This window comes from Cetorhinus maximus, chromosome 2 (genome assembly GCF_964194155.1).
Source record: "Cetorhinus maximus chromosome 2, sCetMax3.hap1.1, whole genome shotgun sequence".
NCBI lineage: Eukaryota > Metazoa > Chordata > Chondrichthyes > Lamniformes > Cetorhinidae > Cetorhinus > Cetorhinus maximus.
The window spans coordinates 32,678,088-32,701,890 of NC_135880.1; the positions used below are offsets into that span (position 1 = coordinate 32,678,088).

The 23,803-nt window shown below is 43.0% G+C and overlaps 1 protein-coding gene across 2 annotated transcripts in view; it reads right to left on the reverse strand.

Annotated features, from left to right (window-relative positions):
- Positions 1-20,291, reverse strand: part of LOC144693046 (sorbin and SH3 domain-containing protein 2-like) — a 486,079-nt gene extending 465,788 nt beyond the window's left edge. The window contains exon 1 of one of the 2 annotated variants that reach the window (XM_078562388.1): positions 20,153-20,291. The gene's annotated coding sequence lies outside the window, so the exon portion shown is untranslated. The remainder of the gene's footprint in view (positions 1-20,152) is intronic. The other variant, XM_078562625.1, reaches the window with a different exon arrangement.
- Positions 20,292-23,803: the final 3,512 nt, after the last annotated feature.

The window sequence follows — 23,803 nt, forward strand, 5'->3', positions numbered from 1 at the left end:
CCAGCCTTTCCTCATAAGACAACCTGCCCATTCCTGATATTAGTCGAGTAAACCTTCTCTGAACTGCTTCTAACACATTTACACTTTCTTTAAATAAGGAGACCAATACTGTACGCAATACTCCAGATGTGGTCTCACCAATGCCCTGTACAACTGAAGCATAACCTCCCTACTTTTGTAATCAATTCCCCTCACAATAAATGATAACATCCTATTAGCTTTCCTAATAACCTGCTGTACCTGCATACTAATCTTTTGTGATTCATGCACTAGAACACCCAGATCCCTCTGAATCTCAGAGCTCTACAATTTCTCACCATTTAGGCAATAAGCTTCTTTTTTATTATTCCTTCCAAAATGAACGATTTTACATTTTCCCACATTATACTCCATTTGCCAGATTTTTGCCCACTCACTTGTCCTATCTATGTCACTTTGTAACCTCCTTATGTCCTCTTCACAACTTATTTTGCTACCTATCTTTGTGTCGTCAGCAAATTTAGCAACCATTTCTTCGGTCCCTTCATCCAAGTCTTTTATATAAATTGTAAAAAGTTGAGGCCCCAGCACTGATCCCTGTGGCACACCACTCGTTACATCCTACCAACCAGAAAAGGACCTATATATGCCAACTCTCTGCTTCCTGTTAGCTAGCCAAACATCTATCCATGCCAATATGTTACCCCCTACACCATGACAAACATGAAACAATAAAAACTAATGCAATTGGGTCTCCAACTGCTAGTACTGAGCATGAACTCGCCGCCCACCACAATGGGCACCTGAAAATTGGACATGGCATCTTAGAATTTCAAGACCTTCCTGGAATTTTATACGACACAAGTCAGATTGGATTATTCTGTTCCTGTAGTCTGTTACTGGCGGCTCAGCCTACTAACCTCTGTGTGAGTTCATATACAGGTCAATTAAAAGGCTGCAAACATTGTAGTTCTATTTTTCTCTGCTGCTTGGGAATTTCTCAACATGACTGCTCGTGTTAATGCTTTAATTTAAGTGCGATACAGAAATTTGCATGACACAGTTTTTTTTTTATTTGTTCATGGGATGTGGGGATCGCTGGCTAGGCCAGCATTTGTTGCCCATCACTAACTGCCACTGTTCAGAGGACATTTAAGAGTCAACCACATTGCTGTGGGTCTGGAGTCACATGTAGGCCAGACCAGGTAAAATTACCTTCCCTAAAAGACATTAGTGAACCAGATAGGTTTTTTACGACAAATCGGCAATGTTTTCATGGTCATCATTAGACTTTTAATTCCAGATTTTTATTGAACTCAAATTTCACCATTTGCCATGGTGGGAATTGAACCTGGGTCCGCAGAGCATTACCCTGAGCCTCTGGAATACTAGTTAGTTAGGTGATGTCTGAATCTGAGGAACAGTATTGACAGATAGGGATATGAATAAACATAAATGAATGCCCAGGACACCAACAGGGTCAAAAAGACAATAAGATGAATTAGAAAGTAGTGATGAGATGGCATCGGGCTTGGATTTTTAAAGTCTGTAGACTTTGAGAAGAGGATGTGTGAGATGACTGTCCAATAAATCTCGTTTTGAAATATGCAATTTGTAAAATGGATGATGCATCAAAGTACTCGAAATACATTCTTAACTATCTTGAATTACAGTTCCTGAAAATGAAGCACTTCCAGAGTCGAAGATATTTCACTTAACAATTGAAACAGGTTAGTTTTCTCTATTAGTGATTCATCAATATGGTATTTAATTCATGGCTGCTCCTGGGAAGTATTTCAGCAGTGGGATATGTGTGCCAAGTATTATATGTTCTCTTTGCTGTAGCCTTGAAAAATGTTCTAATCTTTACATTCCACTGGCACAGCACACTAATTCAAGCCTAGGAAACTGGTGAACATTAGTTAGACTTCTGTAATGTAAATTAATTTATCACTCAGGTAGCCAGTGACAGTGACGCACACTCTCAAGGTCATGTTAATTTATGGAAATGGAATTCTTCCATTTTGAGGCATAATTCATCAAAAGAGTCTACTTTACAATATTAAGACAACATCTAAAATGTAATGAGGTAATATGTTGCTTTGCCAGAGAATACCAGGTGGGTAGGAGTGATTGCAAGACTATAAGTTCAGATGGTATTTTGTGTTATTATGGAATATTGCTAATTGAATTGCAAAACGCCACTAATTCTTGTTGCAATCAATTCCACTCTTCAATCCATCCACATTTCATTTTCTACACTCTTCCTCCTCTGTTCACTACTGATGAACTCAAGACCAATCTTGCAGTCCTTCACATTGACTTGTTCAAATCTTGGACCTGGAAAATTGCAGAACTCTTCTTTCCTCAGTCCTTTCTCCTTCCTACAATCTACAGGCCTTTATGCCCATAACATGGCCATGAGTATCACTAACTCTAGGTTTCATCTCAGCCTCCCTTTTAAACAACAATCTTGGTCATTCCCTGCATTATGCCTTAGCCATCATCTAGGCACCTCAGGAAAAGAAACACTTCGTAAAGCTCATCCGTACTATCAAATCTCCTGTCGCACTGCTGAGATCAAGTTGGAGGATGTGCTGTGTTACAGAGTCAGGAACATTACAATAATAACAACCTGCCCTTACATTCACCTTCAATATAGAGAACATACTAAGGCACTTTATAAATGAAAATAACTAAAGACATTTATTGAGTTAGGAAGGAAGCAATGGGGAAGGTTAACAGATGGGTTTTGAGCTGTTTTTAACGGTGGTGAGTGAAGTGCTGAACCTCTCAGTTCCGAAACATTGTCACTTTGGGCAGCCAAAATCTTGCCCAATATGGATGCTGAGGAGCTTAGGCCTCCTTGTACTTCTGTCACCGTTTCTCGATTTTGCCAAGGCTTGTCAACTATTTCCACACCAAAAATTAATTGGAATTCAGTACTTAAAAATATCTGCTCCCAGGGTTTAAAATAATTCTCTTCATTTCTTCCCACAATTTTGAAAAATTTCATTTGTAGCTGTTCCCAATCCATGTTACTGACTAGGATTTAATGTGGACGGGGTGGCCCTGCCCACTGGCTAGAAAGTCGGAGGTGAGCCTGCCTTCACCAGCCCTGGAAGCAACAGCGCTATTTTACACACCTCAGGCAATTATTGCCTGAGGTCTTGGCTTCTATGCCTCTGAGGCAGGACATCCCGCCTCCAAGAGCTGCCAGCCAATCAGAGCGTTGGCATCTTTTCAATCCCAGCAGCACTACCAGGTGGGTGGTCACTGCTGGGAGTGCAATCAGTCCTCGGACCAATGACCCAGAGGGGGGACTGTGTGTGATCGAGAGGTTGGAGTTAGGGCCTTTCCCAAGGGAGTGGTCTGTGCTGCTGGAGGGGCCTTCTGTGGGGCACAGGGAGCCCAGTGAGGAGGGTTGTCCCCACCGACCCTGCAGAGCAGCCACCAAGATGGCGCGGGCACACCCTGCTGCTGTTGAATTACCAGCAGAGGCAGGAAGAGGGCCTCAAATGCCCTTCCCTATGAGAACTCCGACATTCCCACAACCCCACCAGGCCCACCACCTACCAGACCGCTGGTAAAATGCCACCGTCAGCGGGTGGCGATGGGCACGGCACACCACTGCTGTCCCACCAGATTTTACGACACCCCCACACCCCACCCCCTCACCTCTCAGCCCGCTCCTGTTGGTGTTGGGGGTGGGTCTGGAGGGGAATCTTCGGACCACGTACATGTTTTTCCATTTATGTTGCAGAGGAAATAAAAGTCAAATTACCTGAGCAAACCAAGTGACGTGAATCAAATTCCTTTTCAAAAAACCTTTTCTACCACCTGCTGAGTGCCCAACTGTTAATGTTCTGCAAGCTGTAATTTATCTTTGATTAAATGGGAACTGCCACAGCTACGCAGTTACAATATATTTTCGCTAGGTCCCTTATCTAAATTACCTTCCTCTTCCACAGAATGCATCTTATGATGGACATGTGCTTGTGTATAATTTTACAGATGCATACTTACATTTGAGTGTCATTATATTCTGTAAAATGCAGATACTTGTTCAGTAAATTCCTTCCCATCTAAGAACTGCATTTATATAGTGGTCAGAACTTATCTAAGCAACTCAAACAATGAGCTCCCTGTGAAATGCTTTGACTGTTGAATAGACAGTCCACACATTTTGTTATGTTCCCACAAGCAGCAATGAGGCAACCATTTGTATTTCATCATTGTTGCTATGAGGAAAATTGTCCATGAGATCGGGAAGACTCACTTTTCCAAACAGCGCCATGGGATTGTTAACAGCCAGATTGACAAGTAGATAGGACCTTGTTTTAATATCTAACCCAAGGAACAATATCTCTGACAATCCAAAACTCCCCACTCTTGCACTTGAATGTCAGTCTCATTGTGCACTTTGGTCTTTGTGTGGTACTCAAACATTCAGGTTCCAGCCCACTATTTACAGCCTTGGACCATTATCATAATGGCGTGAAAATAATAGTTTTCATATTGTGCAACACTGAACAAGTCGGCGGTCAAAACAATTAACAACTAATTGCTATAATGGAAGATATTGGGGCACATTTTTATGTTCCTGCAACTTGGCCTGGATTTTAACTTGCCTGACCCACCCTGAGCTGGGTGGGGGACAGAAGTTGGAGGCTTGGCAGGGAGCGGAGGCCTGGGAAGGGGATCAGATGCCTCTGAGGAAGGGGGGGAAAGTTGAAGCCTTGGAGGAAGAGGGGGACAATCAGACGCCTGGAAAGAGCTCAGATGCCTCAGGGTGGAGGAGGTCAAACACCTCAAGGTTGGGGTGAGATCAGAAGTCTGGGTGGGAGGGGAATTGGAGGTCTACTTGGGGGCGTTGAGTTGAAGTCAGAGGTCTCATTGTAGGGGAGGGGAGTGTGGTGGTGGGGGCAGGGAGATTCGGAGGTCTGGGAAGGGAATCCAGCCTGGGGGGATTGAAAGGAGGTCTGAGTCCTCATGAGGAAGACCAAGTGGAGTGCCCAATCAGGAGGTGGGTTTGGGTTGTGATTCTGAGTCTGGTTTTTAAGACTTTAACACCCCCCATCCAACCCAAACCCGCCTTTATTTTTGATTAAAATTCCCAATGTTTGGGTACAGCAAACACTGGCAAATAGGGCAGGAAAGAACACATGCCCAGAAGTGATGAGATGGAAAAGAGGGCTCCTTTACAGGCTTACACACCTCGCACCAGACTTTCCTCTATTCAGTCTGTCCAGAGGATCCATTAACCTCAAGTTAAGGGGCAGGACAATCTTAGTCCATCAAGTCTAATGGTAAAAGACATTTTGGGAAATGTGGATAACTGGACAGTATGCAAAACAAAGGAAATGATGTGCAGCTGTGAGACAAATAAATATTTGAGATGAGGATAACCATATTGTAACACTCAGTTCATGACATAACCAAACCCCTTGTCCAAACACATTAGTAGCTGTCACATATTCTTTATAGAAAATGTTAAAGAATCACTGCTTCAAATATCCAAGATCAGATGAGTTGTTCAAATTCCAGTTTATTTGGTTTAAAGCTGATTCTCTTTATCTCTAGGTGCCACTCCACTCTGGAAGTTGCTGGTCAACACTCTATATTTCCCAATCTCTACATGAGCATTATGTTTTACTGACCCATGCTCTCGCACTTTCAGGTCTTCTTCTCCTTTACCTGCCTTTTGATGTATTACCTATTAACTTTACTCTTACGGTTAAAACGCCCAATGTTTTCTTGTGTTACTCTTGAATAACCTGCCACGTCATTGTTTTCATCATTGTACATCACATAATTTCTCTCTCTTGTCGTGCTAGTTCAAGGATTCACTTAACAGTCATTATTCTTAAACAATTAACTTTCAGCATATGTTTACCATGTACTAATAAAATTCCTTCAATGCCTTTTTCTTTGGCATTCAAGGCCTTCATATCCAGTTAACTCTATTCAATATATCATCTGCTTCAAGTTACAGTTACACATCTCTCTTGCAAATGTTTTCTTTATTTAACTTCTTTTTACTTCCACTGCCTTAATAAAACTACCTGAATAATGAATTTAATCTATTTGCTTCATTTCTGTGGTGTTTATTCTAAAGTTAATTTTTGAGAAATCTTCCTTATGATTTCCATTGACTCAATTCATATTCCAAACATGTCTGATTGGCCTTCTCAAGTATCACTAAAACAGATAAGTGATTAGTTTGAAACCTACTTTTATCTTTCCATGTTCCAACCTCTTTGTATTATCCGATTTCCTTTCTCACAAAAGCTCCATTAACACAACAAGTTTCATTCTGTGCCGATCCTGGGATAGGGGTAATATTGAATTGAAACTTGTCATGGAAACTTGTAACAGAAAACCCAACCTAAAGATCACATCACTAGCTATTGTCTTGTACTGGCATGGCAAAGTGCTGGCACTGTTTAATGGGGCCCATACACATCAGATGCTATCTCCCATCTACAGAAAGAGTCTCCAGGCAACAGTTTGTGGGAGGGCAGTGTGATGATATGAGGTCATCACACTGTTGAATGACAATGTGCGTCAGGTCCCAGTTATGCCGGGGTATAAAAGAAATAGTCGTGGGATCACTAACAAGTTAAAGGAGCATTGTTGTCAGGAATCTCTGCTGGAAACAAGCTTCCGACTCAGCGTCATTCAGCGCGGTGATAGAATTCAAATCCACCACGTTTAGTCTGCTGAGCAACAGGTTGTTTACTTAATGCCCTTATTTAAAAGGCTTTGAAAATGGGAAACACTTAGTATTCCCTATGTACATGAATACCTCCGTGGACCACGTGCCTGATGAGTATCATCACTTACCTTGCCTTACCTACTTAACTTAATCCTCTATATTGAGGAAAAACTTGGAGGCTGTTAGTAAACATATTATCCTAAGTGCATAACCAGCATGAAATGTTTCCATACAAATACAATAAGAAAAAACAGTTAAAGCAAAAAATAGCTGGGATTCAGCTGTCACTCAACCACTTGCTAGCAAAATTAAAGCCCATGGGATTAAAGGGACAGCAGCAATGTGGATACAAAATTGACTAAGGAATAGAAATTGGAGAGTAATGATTGTAGTAGATAGTGGTTGTTTTTCAGATTGGAGGGAGGTATACAGTGGTGTTCCCCATGAGTCAGTATTAGGACCATTGCTCTTTTTGGTTTATATTACTGACCTGGACAAGAGTACAGGAGATTTAATTTCAAAGTTTGCATAAAGCTTCAAATGTAGTAAACAGTGAGGAGGAGTGCAGCAGAATTCAGGGGAGCATTGGCAGATTGGTGAAATGGGAAGACACATGGCAGATGAAACATAATGCATAGAACTGCAGTTAGGAAGGGGAAATGAGGAGAGGCAAGACAGATGCACAGGCATGATTTTAGAGAGGTTCATGAATAGAAAGCCCTAGGACTAAAAGATAACAAACAAAATAGCAACAGGATTACACCATTCGGCCCATTTAATAACATCATGGCTGATCTGATTGTGGCCTTAACTCCACTTTCCTGCCAGCGGCATAACCCTTGACTCCTTTGCAGATCAAAAATCTGTCTAACTCATCCTTGAATACCGCTCTCTGGGGAAAAGAATTTCAAAGACTAATGACCCTCTGAGAGAAGAAAATTCTCCTCATCTCCATCCTAAATTGGATACCTCTTATTTTTAAACTGTGCCCCCTAGTTCTAGATTCCTCCACAAGGGAAACATCCTCTCAGCATCCACCCTGTCAAGCCCCCTCAGAATCTTACATGTTTCAATGAGATCACTTCTCATGCTTCTAAAGTTCAATGAATATATACCCAACCGGCTCAACCCTTCTGCATAAGATAAACCCTTCATCCCAGGAATCAGCTTAGTGAACCTTCTCCGAACTGCTTCCAATGCAGGTATACTCCTCCTTAAGTAAGGAGAACAAAACTGTACACAGTACTCGAGGTGTGGTCTGACCAATTCCCTGCACAGTTGTAGCAAGCTACCATACTTTTAAACTCCATCTCTCTTGCAATAAAGGCCAACATTCCACTTTCCCCTTCCTATTACTTTCTGTACCTGCAGGCTAACCTTTTGTGTTTCATGTACAAGGACACCCAGAATCCTCTGTACCACAGCCTTCTGCAGTCTTTCTCCATTAAAATAATATTCTGTGTTTCTATTCTTCCTGCCAAAGTGGACAACCTCACATTTTCCTACATTATACTCCATCTGCCAAATATTTGCCCACTCACTTAACCTATCTATATCCCTTTGCCAACTCTTTGGGTGGAATCTTGCAGTTACATTGAATGTTCCAAAAGAATGTCTTTAACATTGCCTCTCTAATGTTTGCAGATAGCTACTTCACCTGTGGCATATTCGGTTACACGCCATTGTTCGATGCCACATTGGTCTCTAGTTTCCTGTACCCTGAGCTGCCTCATTTTCTGCTTCTGTCCCTTGCTGGCGTTCAAGCCATTGATGTGCCTGCCCTGAATTAACTTCTCCAAGTTCCTATCCACGTGCGCCACAGCCTCCAAAACCACTGGATGCACAAGAGCATCTTGTCTGCCTGAGGTGAACTACAGACACAAGGCATACAATGATCTGGTCAGCAGGGTCTATATGACCCTTGTTCTTGACTTGAGTACTTTTGACCAATGGAGAGCTCAATGACCCTGGTCTCCACCCACCCCACCATGGACAACTCCTTCCTCAACCTGTACTCTGGCCTCCTCTTGCTGTTGTTGCAACAATGTCCCTGGACACTGCCCCCTTGACTCTGGAGCTGCATGCCATCACAGTGCACCCTTACTCAGTCACTTTTGACCTTCCCTCCATCACACTTGACCCTCACTCTGTCACTCTTGCCTGGCCTTCAGTGACCTTTGACACGCCCACCATCACCCTTGATCAACTGTCACCCTAGAACTACCCCCTGTCACCATCGATCTGCCCCATGCCCCCACCCTCGGCATCCTCGAACTGCCAGCCATCATTCTTGACAACCCCTTCTATCATCCTTGACCAGCCCTCTATCACACTTGATCTCCCCTCTCTTGTGATTGATCTCCCGTCTATGAAGATAGACTGTCCCTGTGTTGTCCAGCTCCCTCCATTTGTCTCCCATGATTCTTCTTAGGGCTGCCAAGACCTGATCTACCTTCCATAGACAGCCTTGTCCTGATACCCCTGCATCGCTGTCACCCTCCCTCCTCGGACAGCCATGCCCTGACCTCACTGAACAGCTGCCACTCAAGCTGAATGCAACAGTTCAGCCTCCTCTCCCTCGGTCCAACAAGTTTCCTGTACAAGAAAAGCAGCTGCTAAATAACCACTAAATCACTCCCATCCACCAAAAAGACCACCTCATACCTTTAACCAGTGTGAATCTGAAGGCATGTGTTTCACATTTGTTGTTGACTTAATTGCAAAGATAAAATTTAATCTGCCAAACTTGTGTTTTAATGCGTATGGATGACACATTAATGCATCAAAGATAGTTTCCCACCACTTGTTGTCAGGAACCACGATCTGCATTTAATCTGCTGCTAATTTAATTCCCAACTTTCATCCCACCGTCCAGAAGCCGACAATTTGCCTCCCAGACAATTAAGTGGCCCCATCCACCTCGTTTCCTGCTCCTGGTAGCAGCTGCCCTTTGTATCTTCCTCACAACTTGCTATCATACCTGTCTTTACATTGTCAGCATAATTGCTTACAATACAGTCGGTCCTTCATCCAAATCATTAATATAGATCATGAATAATTGACGCCCCGGCACTGATCCCTTTGGCAGTCCACTAGTTACAGTTTGCATCTGTTTCCTGTTAGTTAGCCTATCCTCTATCTGTGCTCATATATCACCCCTCAACACCAGGATCTTGTGTAGTAATCTTTTATGTGGCACCTTTTGAAAACCAAATACACTACATCTGCTGGTGTCCATATATCCACCTGACTTGTTACATTCTCAAAGAACTCTAATAAATTTGACAAATACGATTTCCCTTTCACAAAATCATGTTGCCGCTGCCTGGTTGTATGATGATATTGTGAGTGTCCTGTTACTACCTCCTTAATAATGGATTCTAGCATTTTCCCAATGATAGGTGTTAGGCTGGCTGGCCTATAGTTTCCTGCTCTCCGTCTCCCTCTTTTTTTGAATAGAGGCGTTACATTTGTGGTTTTCCAATCTGCTGGGACCTCTCCAGAATCTAGGGAATTTTGGACGATTACAACCAATGTATCCATTATCTCTGCTGCTACTTCCTTTAAGACCCTAGGATATAGGCCATCAGATCCAGGGGACTTGTCAGTTTTTAATCACTATTAGTTTTCCTCGTACTTTTGTTCCAGTGATCGTGATTATTTTAAACTCTTGCCTTCCTTTTGTCCCCTGCTTTTCTGCTATTCCAGGGATGCTTTTAGTGTCAACTTTTTGTGAAATCAGATAAAAATACTTGTACAAAGCCTCTGGCCAGAATTTTGAGTTTGGCGGGTGGATGCGGTCAGTGGGCCTGGGGGCAGCCTGGAAACGGCCTGCTGCCCGCGATCGGCCCCTGACCACGATTTCACGCTGACGGGCCAATTAAGGCCCGCCGAGCATAAACAACAGCTCCTGGCAGCTGGTTTAAAAACGGCACAGTCAGCCCCTGGAAGGCTGCCAGTGATGAAGACACCTTCGGTGTTGTCAGCAGGAGAGTAAAAATTATGGATACTAATGCGGCTGCAGACGCCAGGCAGGAAGGCAGGTCAGATGGGCACTCGGCCCCCTGGTTTTCTGATGAGTGCCTCGCGGTCCTCCTGGAGGAGGTGGCTGCCAGGAGGGACACCCTTGTCCCCAGGGATGGAAGAAGGAGGCCACCACACCTTATCCAAAGAGCTTGGGAGGAGGTTGAAGTGCTGGTGAGCAGCCATGATGTGGTGCGGCACAGTGCCACAAGAGATTTAACAACCTGCTGCGTTCAGGAAGGGTGGGTACCGTGTTGGCATGGATCAGTGTGGTGAAGTGTTAAGGGCTGACCATCCGCCCTTGGAGCTCAGGGATGTTAGAGTCCAAATGCTGATTGTCAATCACGCCGGAGCTGGCCAAGGGGTTGAGCCCTGGCTGCTTGGACTGAGTGCCTTGCAGCTCGAGGTCCACGACTCGGATGTGCCCTGCAAGGTGCTCCTCAGGTGGGGTTATCCAGGCTGCAATGGTGCTGCAGGTAGAGAGTGGACTATTCATCGCTCCTCTGTCCTTTCAGGAGAAGAAGGCCCATAACAACATTGAAAGGTTGCAGCCCGCAGGTGCCCCACTAACCTCCTAATCCTAACCAGATATGAGGGTACGTCTAGGAACTGGAGAGGCACCACACACCTCTGGCCACAAAGAGGCTGGGGTGTCAGACAAAGGTAAGAGTGTAGTGCACCGAGGTGAGAGTTTTGGATGGCGCAAACATTCTTGTGTAGTCTCTTCACTGATGGGAGCCTCGAACCTGGAGTCCCCATTGATCATTGAAAGACGATGGCCCCATGATGCAGATCTCCACAGTCTCACCAGGGTGCCTGGCATACACAGTGACAGTGTGGTGTCTTCAACGAATGACATGTCATTGTTCTCCCTTAGGTTTGCCACCACGCACTCAAGCGCAGGACCCCGAAGACCCACCCCTGATGCCAGAGGACCGCCAGACTCCAGATGCATTTGCGTCACACCCACACTCTGAACCAGGCACCAGCGCAGATACCAGTGCGTCGGGTGGCAGTAGATCTTCGGCTAGTGTCTCAGTGCACATTGGTGAGGGCACTTCACACTCATTTGAGGTGCAGGCGGAGGCAGAGACCGCACAGGGCACCGGGAGTCCGAGGATTGCTGGAGACAAGGGTGATACTGAGTCAAAGGCAGATGATGAGCCTCTGGAGTCGTCCATTAGGCGGCAGATGCTAGATGTGCGGGAGGATCTGGCAGAGATTCATGAGGGCATGCGTCCATGGTCTCCATTATGGAGGAGTCCATGCGGAGCATGAGCACAGTGTTGACCCTCATAGCTGAACACATTTCCTCCTCCATGAAGGAAGTGGCGACTCTCATGGAGAAGCAGCTCCAGGTACAGAATCAGGGATTCCTGGGGTTGCGCTCGGACCTGCAAGTCCTCGCACAGGTACTGAGCTCAGGTGGTCAGTGACCGTGTGGGAGATGGACGAGGCACCCAATATCCCAGTTAGGTGCCCGTCCGTCAATGGTGAGCAGGGGGGTCCAGAGCGACCTCCTGTTGGCGCACGAGCTGCCTGTCGTCTTTGCAGGCTCCTGTCAGGGCGCTCTGGATGATGGCAGCAGTTCCTCCGCCCCTCTACCAGTGACCATGGCATCTGATGAGGCTGTGGCAACTGGGGAGATGCCAGCCATGGCACTGGTCGCTCCCTTCCAGGCAGGGCCAGTACAGGCTCCACTGGCCAGAGAATGACCGCCAAGGTCAGCAAGGCCAACAGGACAGTCAACAGGCTGTCTCCAATGCTGGCGCCAGTGAGCAGGGAGCACTAAGACACAGCACTCACAGCCGTAAGTTTAAGGCACCATGAGCACAAGAGGGACTGGCCACAGTGATCTCCTGTTGTACAATGTTTTGTTTTATTTTAACTGGTCTGGGGTTGAAGACCAGAGAAGGTTTTGTTAATTTTTTTGACTGTCAACATGAGATAAATTTTCTTTTGCTGTAATGGCCTGAGTACGCTTCACCTTCTTTATTTAATGTGGTCCAGGGTACACCAGTATGTATTACTGGATGTGGGTGGCTTGAAACTTTATTGCACATGCATTGAGTGGACTTTGGGGTCAAAGGAAAGGGTCATTTCAGACATCTGGGATGGAGGTGGCAGCCCTGGCATGAGATGGTAGAGCTTATTTGGCAGCCTAGCTGAAGGAGCGTTTGACCAAGGCATCCCTGGTGTCCCTGCCTCCCTGGAGGTTACTGAGGTCTGCCTCCACACCCTCAGAGTTCTCCTCACCGTGCTTCTCTTCTGACTCACTACTGAATTCATCCTCTGTGGCCTGTGTAGCTGTGTCAACATCCTCTTCCTCCAGTGCCAGATTGTGGAGAGTGCAGCATGCAATCACAAACAGTGACACCCGCTCTGGAGGGTATTGCAGTGCTCCCCCTGAACGGCCCAGGCATCAGAAGCGAGGTTTCAGAAGACCTATAGTTCTCTCTATCACCGCCCTTGTGGAGGCATGGCTCCTGTTATAACGCTGCTCTGCCACTGTTCTTGGTTGGTGGAGAGTTGTCATGAGCCACCTTTTCAAGGGATAGCCCTTGTCACCCAGCAGCCATCCATCCAGTCGGGCTGGAGCACTGAAGAGCCTTAGCACCTGGGAGTGTCTCAGGATGTAGACGTCATGGGAACTGCCTGGGTACCTTGCACAGACTTGCAGAATCTGCAACCTGTGGTCACACACTATCTGTATGTTCATTGAGTGGAAGCTCTTCCTGTTGACGAAGGCACCCAGCAGACCCACAGGTGCCTTGATGGCCACATGTGTGCAGTCAATTGCACCCTGGATGCGGGAGAAGACAACAATTGCTGTAAAACCTCTGGTTCGCTCAGTCTGGCTGGCCTTGTCTGTATGGAAATGAATGCAAGTCAATACCCACCTGAACAGAGCTTCTGTCACCAGCTTGACACAACTATGGACAGATGACTGGGAGGATCCAGACAGATCCCTGACTGACCCCTGGAAAAAGCCGGAGGCATAGAAGTTGAGGGACACCATGACCTTCAGATCCACTGGTATTAACGGGATTAGACAAAGTCAGCGTGGATTTATGAAAGGGAAATCATACTTAACTAATCTACTGGGGTTTTTTGAGGATGTAACTAGTAGAATAGATAAGGGAGAACCAGTGGATGTGGTGCATTTGGATTTCAAAAAGGCTTTTGATGAGGTCCCACTTAAGAAATTAGTGGGCAAAATTAAAGCACATGGGATTGGGAGTAATATACTGGCATGGATTGAGAATTGGTTGACAGACCGGAAACAGAGAGTGGGAACAAATGGGTGTTTTTCCGGGTGGCAAGCATACCACAGGGATCAGTGCTTGGGCCCCAGCTATTCAGGATATATATAAATTACTTGGATGAGGGAACCAAATGCAATATTTCCAAGTTTGCTGATGATACAAAACTGTGTGGGGTTGTGAGTTGTGAGGAGGATGCAAGGAGGCTTCAGGGTGATTTAGACAAGTTGTGTGTGTGGGCAAACACATGGCAGATGCAGTATAATGTGGATAAATGTGAAGTTATACACTTCGGTGTGAAAAACAGAAGGGCAGAATATTATTTAAATGATAATATATTGAGAAATGTGGATGTACAAAGGGATCTGGGTGTCCTTGTACACCAGTCAATGAAAGTAAATAGGCCAGTGCAGCAAGCAATTAGGAAGGCAAATGGTATGTTAAGACCATAAGACCATAAGACATGGGAGCAGAAATTTGGCCATTCGGCCCATTGAGTCCGCTCTGCCATTCAATCATGGCTGATAGTTTCTCAACCCCATTCTCCCGCCTTCTCCCCATAACCTATAAGACCATAAACAGGCTGGTAAATAATGTACTTAGAGTCACATGCAAATATTGTTTAGAAGAAGACAATACCTATATTAGCTCACACTAATTTGTAAGTGTGTATGAGACAAATTCAATCTGATCAGACCTAGGAATTGAGAATCAGGTGGATTCCTTGGCTGCAATTCTTCAATTTACTATGTCCACCATAATATTTAGACTGTTGCATTCTTCTGAGAATGCTTTCTATAACTTCTTGCAGAAATTATCAGAGTAAAGCAAATTATCACAACACAACTGCACAGGCTTTTCTGATTCAAGAATCAGGCAATCATGTAATCACTTTATGAATTGTAAAAAGGTACCTTTTTTTGACTAAGCTCTTCATCAAAACTGACACAAAGATAAATATCTTTCAATACCTACATTCTACAACACTGCAAGTGCAAAATATTACCAATGCTTCTGCTGAACAAATAATATCTTGACTTCTATGTACTGCTGTTTGTGGGATCTTGCTGTGCACGATATGGCTGTCGCATTTCATTTATTACAACAGTGACCACATTTCAAAATTATTTCATTGGCTGTAAAGCACTTTGAGATGTCCAGTGGTCATGAACAGTGCAACATAAATGTCTGTCTTTCTCTTTCCGTGTTTCTATCTTTCTATATGCCTTTTGGTCTCACACGTTTAAGAAATACATATCTATATTTTGCTCACACCTTTAGTTAATTTCTTTCTCTTTAAGTTTTCCCAAACCACACATTACTTATTACTTGAGGAGGTAGGAAAAGTACCTACTTTCAGGCCCTTGCCGTTGGCACCTTTGCCCTGATTGCTAAGAGATTTGTGAAATGACTTGCCTTTCAGTATTTTCCTTTCTACCAGTAACCGGCAGGAGCAATTCACATCCCCTTATTCCTGATTGCCCCATTCCCCATCTAATTGGGATTAGGAATTCATTACTCCATGTGCTGCTACTTTCTAACAGTTTTTTAAAAAAATATATAAAACCAGCTATGAACAGATGTCTGCTAAATGTTCTCTCCAGGCCTCTGAAACAAAAGTCTACCCTTCTCTTTCCGATGCTGACTGGCCTGCTGTGCATTTTCTGAAGTTTTTGATTTTACAGCAAAATTTGCTGTTAACATTGGAGAAATTAAGGCAAAGGTAAAAGGGTCATTATTATGCATTCGTTCATATCCTTATATCTATCCTTCAATGTGGCACAGTTCTAATCTCTCCCTCCCCAACTATCATAGCATAGTGGAAGTTAAAAGATGTAAAGAAATCATCGCAGGGTTCTTGGACTAATGAGATGTTGGATTTCATCTCTCAGGTATTTTGTACCTCGATAACTGTTATAGAGTTGATCTTCAGACAACTTTTCTTGTTGGAATCATTTAACTTTATTTACAAGACAGCAGCAGCAACTACACGTGTGCATCAAACTCCATAACTAAAGAAGAACTCTCCTCAAGACGTTCCCTGTTCTGCTAACACATTGGTTTACATAGATCATGTGATCTTACAACTCAGGATTATTCTTAAAGCTACAGTCCTACATTTCCCAAAACTATAATTACTACAAAAACATGGCCTTGTAAAGTCACACCCATGTGACACAATGTTTAATTAATACCCATTAACACCTCCCTTTAGTACGGATGGTCCTAGCACAGTTGAAATATAGTTTGATAGTTATATGTTTTATAGCTTCTAATGTCTTATAAAACAATGGTTTAACTCTTTGTCTAAGCCATGAGTAGATAGAGAAGTACACAATGCCAATTATTTCCTTATTTTTGCTATGTTTTTAAGTTAAAATCAGCAATGATAATGTTCTGAATCGTGCATTCTTCGTCTTTCTCTCTCACGAGCTTGAAATTTAAATAAAGATAACGAACTGGATTAATTTGGTGCCCAAGACTTCAGAAGCATTTTAATTGAAAGGCTGATAATGTAAAACCTACGCACATGCTACCATCACTCCAACAGGAGGGCACGGAAAGACCACAAGATAGACTAGAATCCAGCTATGGCCCCAACCTTAGAAATACCATAAGTCTTAGATTCATCACGCCCATCTTTTCACAGTATTTCCTTGATGCTGTTCTAATAACCGTCACCCCAATTTTAACTCGGGGCTAGTTTTCGGCAGGTCAATAGTAATGTGTTTGTTCAATCGAGGCATTCAAGAAGGCATTAGGTGATTATTTCATTTGAAGCAATGTGCAAGGGTACAAGGAAAAAGCAGGAGAATGGCACTAAGTTATAATGCTCATTCAGCGAGCTGGTGCAGACACAATGGGCTGAATGGTTGCCTTCTGCATTGTAACAATTCTGTGATTCTGTGAGTCAAAAATTCACTTGCTACTTCAGAAATGAAGCCTGACATATTTTAACTCCTGGATTTATTTAAATCCTACCATTCCTACAGCGCATCCAGGACTCCTGAAAAAAAAAAGCTCAAAAATTAGTAAAGCTATTTAAACGCAACCCTTTATAAAGAAGGCCAAGAGAGCACTTTACTTCTGTAAGGAAGCCCAAGTCACCCAGGGACATATTGGGCTGGATTTTCATGGCACTGGGGAGGCACTGTGGAAGGGTGAAAATGGCAGCCAGGAGCCAATTCTGGGATTCCTGACCCCATTCCTGGGGTTTCCAATTTTCAGCAGTAGCTTTTAAGTCTAAAGGCTGGTTCAGCTCACAAGCCAGCACCCTGCATGCTCAACCTGGCCGGCCTCATTGCAGGGATAGGCATGTCCTAGTCCTCCGCAGTTTTCATGGAGTCGGGCCAACTTGCCAAAGAGCCATGGTTCACAGCACCTCAGAGGTGTCACAAACCATAGTCTAGATGAGGGAACCTTTTGAAATGTAAACTCATGGCTCCTCATACTTTGCATGCCAAGCTATACCCCTCAGCCCTTCCCCCATGGCCACTCATACCATCCATGCCAAGCTAAGCCCTTCCACCCACCCCCATGGCCCATCATACCCTCCATATCAAGCTATGGCACCTTCACTAACCCCCTAATTGGCCTTCATAACCTCCATGCCAGGCTATGGCACTTCCATGCCCATTCACCCACTATACTCTCTCTGTATAGAACCAATGAAAGCTATAGTAATGCTGGGATGTGGTTAAAAAAAGAGCATTAAGACAGTAATTCATTTATAAAAATTGTTTTCACTTTAGGCCAATAAAAGTCAATCATCCAGACCCTTTAAAATATCAACAGCAGAACCTTCAAACACTTGGAACCTCTTTATCTTGTGTAAATAAACATGGTGAAATTGACAGAAGAGATAATAGAGCAAGAGCTGTCGATGAAGCATTGATTTCCCTGGGGCTCAGGTGCTTCAGGACTCTAATGGATGTCTGGACACTCAGCCGAGAATGCATAATTTAAAAGATCAACCCACTTTCCATGCGCTGCTGTGTCACCCATCCCTTGTTCCACATCCTGCCTCCATTAAAACTGGAAGTCGGAAGAGGGGAAGGGGTTTGGGGGGGTAGTGGTGGTCAAAACTGTTTTGGTTCCTGTTCCAGACTTTTGCATTTTAACCCCTGACACAACTCCAGTTGGTTGTAAGAGCTAAGGTTCAACCCACTGTATCTCTGGAAGCTAATGCAAATGAAGGTCACAGAAGCTCTAAGATGTAGTGGCCTATAACTAAACAGACCAGCATACCACAGAGTTAGAGCAATTGAGGGTTAGTCGCCCTGCCATTGGGCTTAGCAACTGTAATATGAGATAATCTACAGATCTTGTATCATTGTGTGTTGTCTATGAGTATAATTTCCTCGAATGAATGTATAAGACTCCATTTCACAAACTATAATTCTTGGCAGAGAGACGTTGAGGGGATTTTCGCCCTTCAAGATGTGGGGTGTGGTTAAAAATTCACAACAGAGAAACTCAACTCCAACCCTTCTCCAACACGATCACTTCCAGTTTCAATGGAGGTAGGTGAGGATCTGCTCTCCAGAGGCCAGTCATTTAAGTATGCTAATGCAGATGCATGTCTTAAATCTTTGACACACTTTCAAATTTAACTGCTGTTAAATCAACTGCAGTCGTTAAAGGGTTCAATGAATAGTCTGCCATAAATTAACAACTAAAACAGTACCATCATCACAGTGTTATCGCTGAGAGTGACAATGACATTTCTACAAAAAAGGTGACAGAAAACCATTAAGGAGCCTGGTCTACTGTTTTATTAATTACCAGGCAAATACCGTTAGATAACTGCCTCAACAAAGGACAATTCAATCAACTTAATCTATTTTTCACACTCATTGGACAAAGGATATATGAATTTTAATGCTGCCAGACCTGCTGAGTTTTTCCAGGTAATTCTGTTTTTGTTTTGGATTTCCAGCATCCACAGTAGTTTTTTTGTTTTCATGAATTTTAAATGTTGTACTAAACAAGTGGATAATACCATATTTTAGGATTTCCATTTAATTGTTACTGGGGAGGGTATGGATTATACTGTATTATTTAAAAATATATGAGAGCTAACTGCAGCTCAGACAATGACTAAAAATGCCTCTCATTCCATTAAAAGGTTCCCACTTCCCAATGCCTTCAAGTAATTCTGCTGGTTATGTTGCAGAATTTGCAGCAATCTATCACATTTATACTGGATTCAGTTCACTTCCTTTTGTACTGGATTTCAAGTTTATTTTGTCTATTTGCTTAAACTATGCATTGCTTCTTTGAAATGCCGATTGGATTCTCACACAGCTTAGAACAAACAGCTACAAAAATTGCAATAAAATTAGCGTAACAAGGAGTTATAAATGTGATGGGGATCAAAGAACCTTCATTCTTACACAAGCTTTCTTGTCTAGTCTATCCTAAGCACCATGATTTCTGTTAAATTAGCACTCGTCAAGGTGACAACTCCCGCGTATTTCACATTGCTGCGGTTACTATGGAAACAGCTGGCAATAGTGGTGGAGCTACTGTCAGACTTTTCCAATCTCCTGCTGGTACATGTCACTTAAACAAATGCAGGGTGTTTTGATGCCAGCCCCAAAAAGGCAATGGTGCACAGAACACAAAGAGCCTCCTCTGAATCCACTTAATTCAATTTGTTTACACTTCCATTGCTACCATATTTTATGATTACCAAAGCATAGAAAGGCAATAAATGTGCCAGTGGCCTGCTATTAATAAAATGGCTGCAAGCTAATACAGTGTTGGCCAGCAGCAACATGAATATATGTAGCAAATGAAAACACAGAGAAATTCTGTTCTCAAAATCAATCTTCAAACAGCCATTATTTTCAAATGACAATTTGCCGGAGGGATATTGAGCACAGCAAAAGCCAGTCAATAACTGCTTCAGCCGATTACTGTGTATTGCATTTCCTAAGTTATTATTTTAAGTTTCATAGAAAGAAAGCTGCCCTATTAAACATTAACACACATCCTTAACAACATTGCTCCATTTTTGTGGTCCTCATAATATAAAGTACTTTTGTTCAAATGTATGAAACTCAATTGAATCAAGGCCATCTATACAATCCTTAGAAAAATTATTTGAATACACATCTTAGGATAGAGGGATTCATACATAATTAGAAGTGACAGAATCACTTACCTTCAAGTGAGGACGTTCTATCACTAAACACTGCAGATGAGTAACTGGATGCTGTGTGGAGTAATGAACGAGTTACATGATGCGTGCATGCTCGCTCACTGACCAAATCTGTTGCCTTTCAGCTATCCTCATTACAGAGCAGCACCAAGTAGTGCCCACAGCAATTATAGCTTGTATACAGTGTTCATGCGCATTGAGTCTTTCAAATGTGTGCCATTCTCCACATTGTACCTGGGAAACATATAAGACCACGAGGCCTTCTGATTGGTTGGTCCTGTGGCTCAATGCGAGTTCATGGATTTTCCTATCCTTAACCTTCAGCTGGGTATGTTCATTTCCCAAGGGAACCCTAGGAAATTGCTGCTTAAGTTAAGTACTTGCAGGCTTGATTCGCCTGAATGATTCACAGGCATAAGCTCACATTACTCTAATGAACAAGTCTTACGTACATGCAGCCAAACAAGATTCTAAAGTCTTCCATGCTGAAAGATAAAACAGTAGCAGGCTTTGTTTCAGGCCTTGAAATGGAATGCTATTAAAGCATAAACTTAGTCCAGTGATTAACCAATAAGGTCTGCTCTCTTGCAGCTCCAATTGCATGGTAATCAGTGTTAAAACAAAGCAGATGGAAACAACAAAATGCATTAAGAAAGTGATTTACTGTCCTGGTTAATACATGTTTATACATTGCTAAATAATCCATTTTATATTCAATGCAAAATACCACCTCTTCCATACAACACAAGATTCTTATGAAAGGCACAATTAGCATTAGTTACTGTTCCCAACAAACAAAGAAAAAGGCATAAAATGAGGCTCGGCAGTAGAGTTTTGGGCTTTCAACTGGAATTCCTACGTTTGAATGCTGGTCTCAATAACATTCACACTCACTGAAAACCTTCCTTTAATTTTGTGGGGAGGCTCAGTTGTGCCAAGGAATGTTATCAGCTGTATCTATGGAAATGCCTTTGTGTTCTGTCAGCTTTGGAAAGCAGGTAATCGGTGACAGTAAAGTACTGCAAAAAAACTATGGCCACTGTAATATCTTTGTAGGACAGAAAAGAGACATTATGCAGCATATGGAGTTCAAAGTACCCAACTAACTAATTTATTCTGGTTTGACTATATATACATACACAAATACCCACAAGAGGGTGCTATTCCACTCCTCCCTCCATAATGAAAAAGTTACACTAAACTTCAAATTCCATGCAACTTATATGCATTTCTTATTTTTCACTTATTTACAAATTCAACTTAACCACTAGTTCCCTATTCCTAAGAGAATACATCCTTTCTTGACCTAAATTTTCAGAACTTGGAGAAGGACCTGAACCCATCTGAGCCAGAGTCTGAGGAGAAGTTTTCTCCAACAAAGATGGGGTTTTGACCTTGACCTTTAGTTGAATTTTCCACTACATCAGATATATTGTCTGACTCTGACTCAGATCTGAAGTGATTTCAAGCACAAATTGTGTTGGAGTAACTATTGGTACTCATATCTCTACCACCCCTCCCTGCCGTCCCCACCCCTACTATCCAATCCATCAGACTCATTTGATTTTTCCCAACTCCCTTCTCCTTCATGAATCTCTGAAGGTACAACGTGATATACATGTACAAACCTAAACTTTCCACTACCAAACATCTTGACCAAATATGGGTGAGTACCATACATTTTCACAACTCTTCTTGATAACCACTTCAATCACTTATGATGATATTCTTTCATTATAGCTTTTTGGTTCAACTTCAGACTTCTTTTTCTCACCCTGCCCTTATCATGATTCTGCTGTATTATTTCTCTTCTACTGACTGTGCTAAATGTGGCATCAGCAATGAAAACCTCATTCTAGTCTGTCTTCTAAGAAACAATTCAACTGATGTTCTGCTGGTAGTAGTGTGAGGTGTGTTACGATAAATAAACAATTGCCAGAGTGTGATTCAATGCCAACTGACATTTCTTCCAATTTGTCTGTAGCATTTTCTTAACATGTGCATTCTTAACAATTTGTACTTGTGCGCTCTGCTGCTCCATTTGAAGCAGGATGATACGGCGGAACTCTCAAGTGGTTTACCCCATTCATTCTCATGAAATTTGAAAATCCTTCTGAGCAAAACTAAGGTTCATTGTCAGACACAATTTCCTCTGGGAATCCATCAGCAGCAAACAAAATATCTAGAGTTTTGCTATTGGCTGTTCAATTCATTAGAAACCCCTCAGCTCAGTTCGAATGGCTATCACAATGATTAGGAATTGCCCTTCAAGTTCTGCAAAATCTTTGTGCAGTCTCTGCTGTACTCCAGCTGGTCATTTCCATGGTTGCAAAAATACAGATGGTGGCATGTTTCCTAAGGTTTGATGTACTCTACACTGTTTCACCGTGCCTTCTATGTCCTTATCTAACACTGGCCATCAAAGATAGCTTCTCGCTAGACTCCTTGTCAAGCTCATGCCTAAGTATTGATCATGGAGATCACATAGCAACTGCGATCTGTACCTTTTATAATTTACAACTCTGGCACCCCACATAGCACAAGCTTTATCAATGGACAATTCATTTTTATTCATAAAAAAATGGCCTGATTTCTAAATCCAGTTTTGGCCATCCATATGCGACATAGCCATACACCCTTGCTAATACAGGGTTGTTCTACCAATGTCATTTCTTGTGGCTGGCAACTCATTTTTGTGTACAAAAAACACATCCTCCCTGTTGAGCTCTACCTCTGAGGCAGATGGTAATCACGGGATTGCACTGGCATTATAATGATCTTCCGATCATCTGTGCTTAATGTCGCACTGACAGGCAGACAAAAATCAAAGCCCAACTCTGTATTTGGGCTGCAGCTAAAGTAGGTACTGGAGACTTTGGATTCAAAATAGCCATCGGTGGCTTATGGTCAGTTTCGATCGTGAAACTATGATCAAGTAGGTATTTATGAAATCTTCTTACTCCAAAAATCAATGACAATAATTCACATTCTATCTGAGCATAATTCCACTCACTGGCACTGAGGGTGTGTGAGGGAAATGCAATCGGTCTCTCCTCACCATTATCCAACACATGACAGATCACAGCACCTACTCCATATGGAGAGACATTACATGCTAGCTTAATTTCTTTGGGCACATCGTAGTGTATCAGCATTGCACCATCTACCAATTTACCTTTACACAACTAGAAAGCCTTGTCACGCCCCCTTGTCCAATTCCATGGAACACACTTCCTCAAGGGTTCACTCAATGGACGCAGTAAGGTTGCCAAATTTGGTACGAATTGACTGTAGTAATTCACAAAGTCCAAAAAAGATCTGAGCTCAGAGATATTCTGAGGGTGTGGAACATTTCTTGTTGCTTGAACCTTACTCTTGGTAGGATGTAATCCATCTGTGAACCAAATACTCTACAGGGTTTTGAAACATTTTATATTTGTGTGCCTTTGACAGAACTCTTTGCGTGCCCGCTGAACTGTCAAAGGCCTGTAAAGGCCTGTTAAAAACTAATTAAAACAATTAAATGAGCTGCCCGTCCAACCTTAAGATTGGTGGGCAGGTGAAAAGCCCAGGTGGCCTTTGCATATTTCATGGAATCTCATCCACGGGTGGGATGAGGTTTCATGAAGCGTTTAAAAAATCAGTAAATTTTTT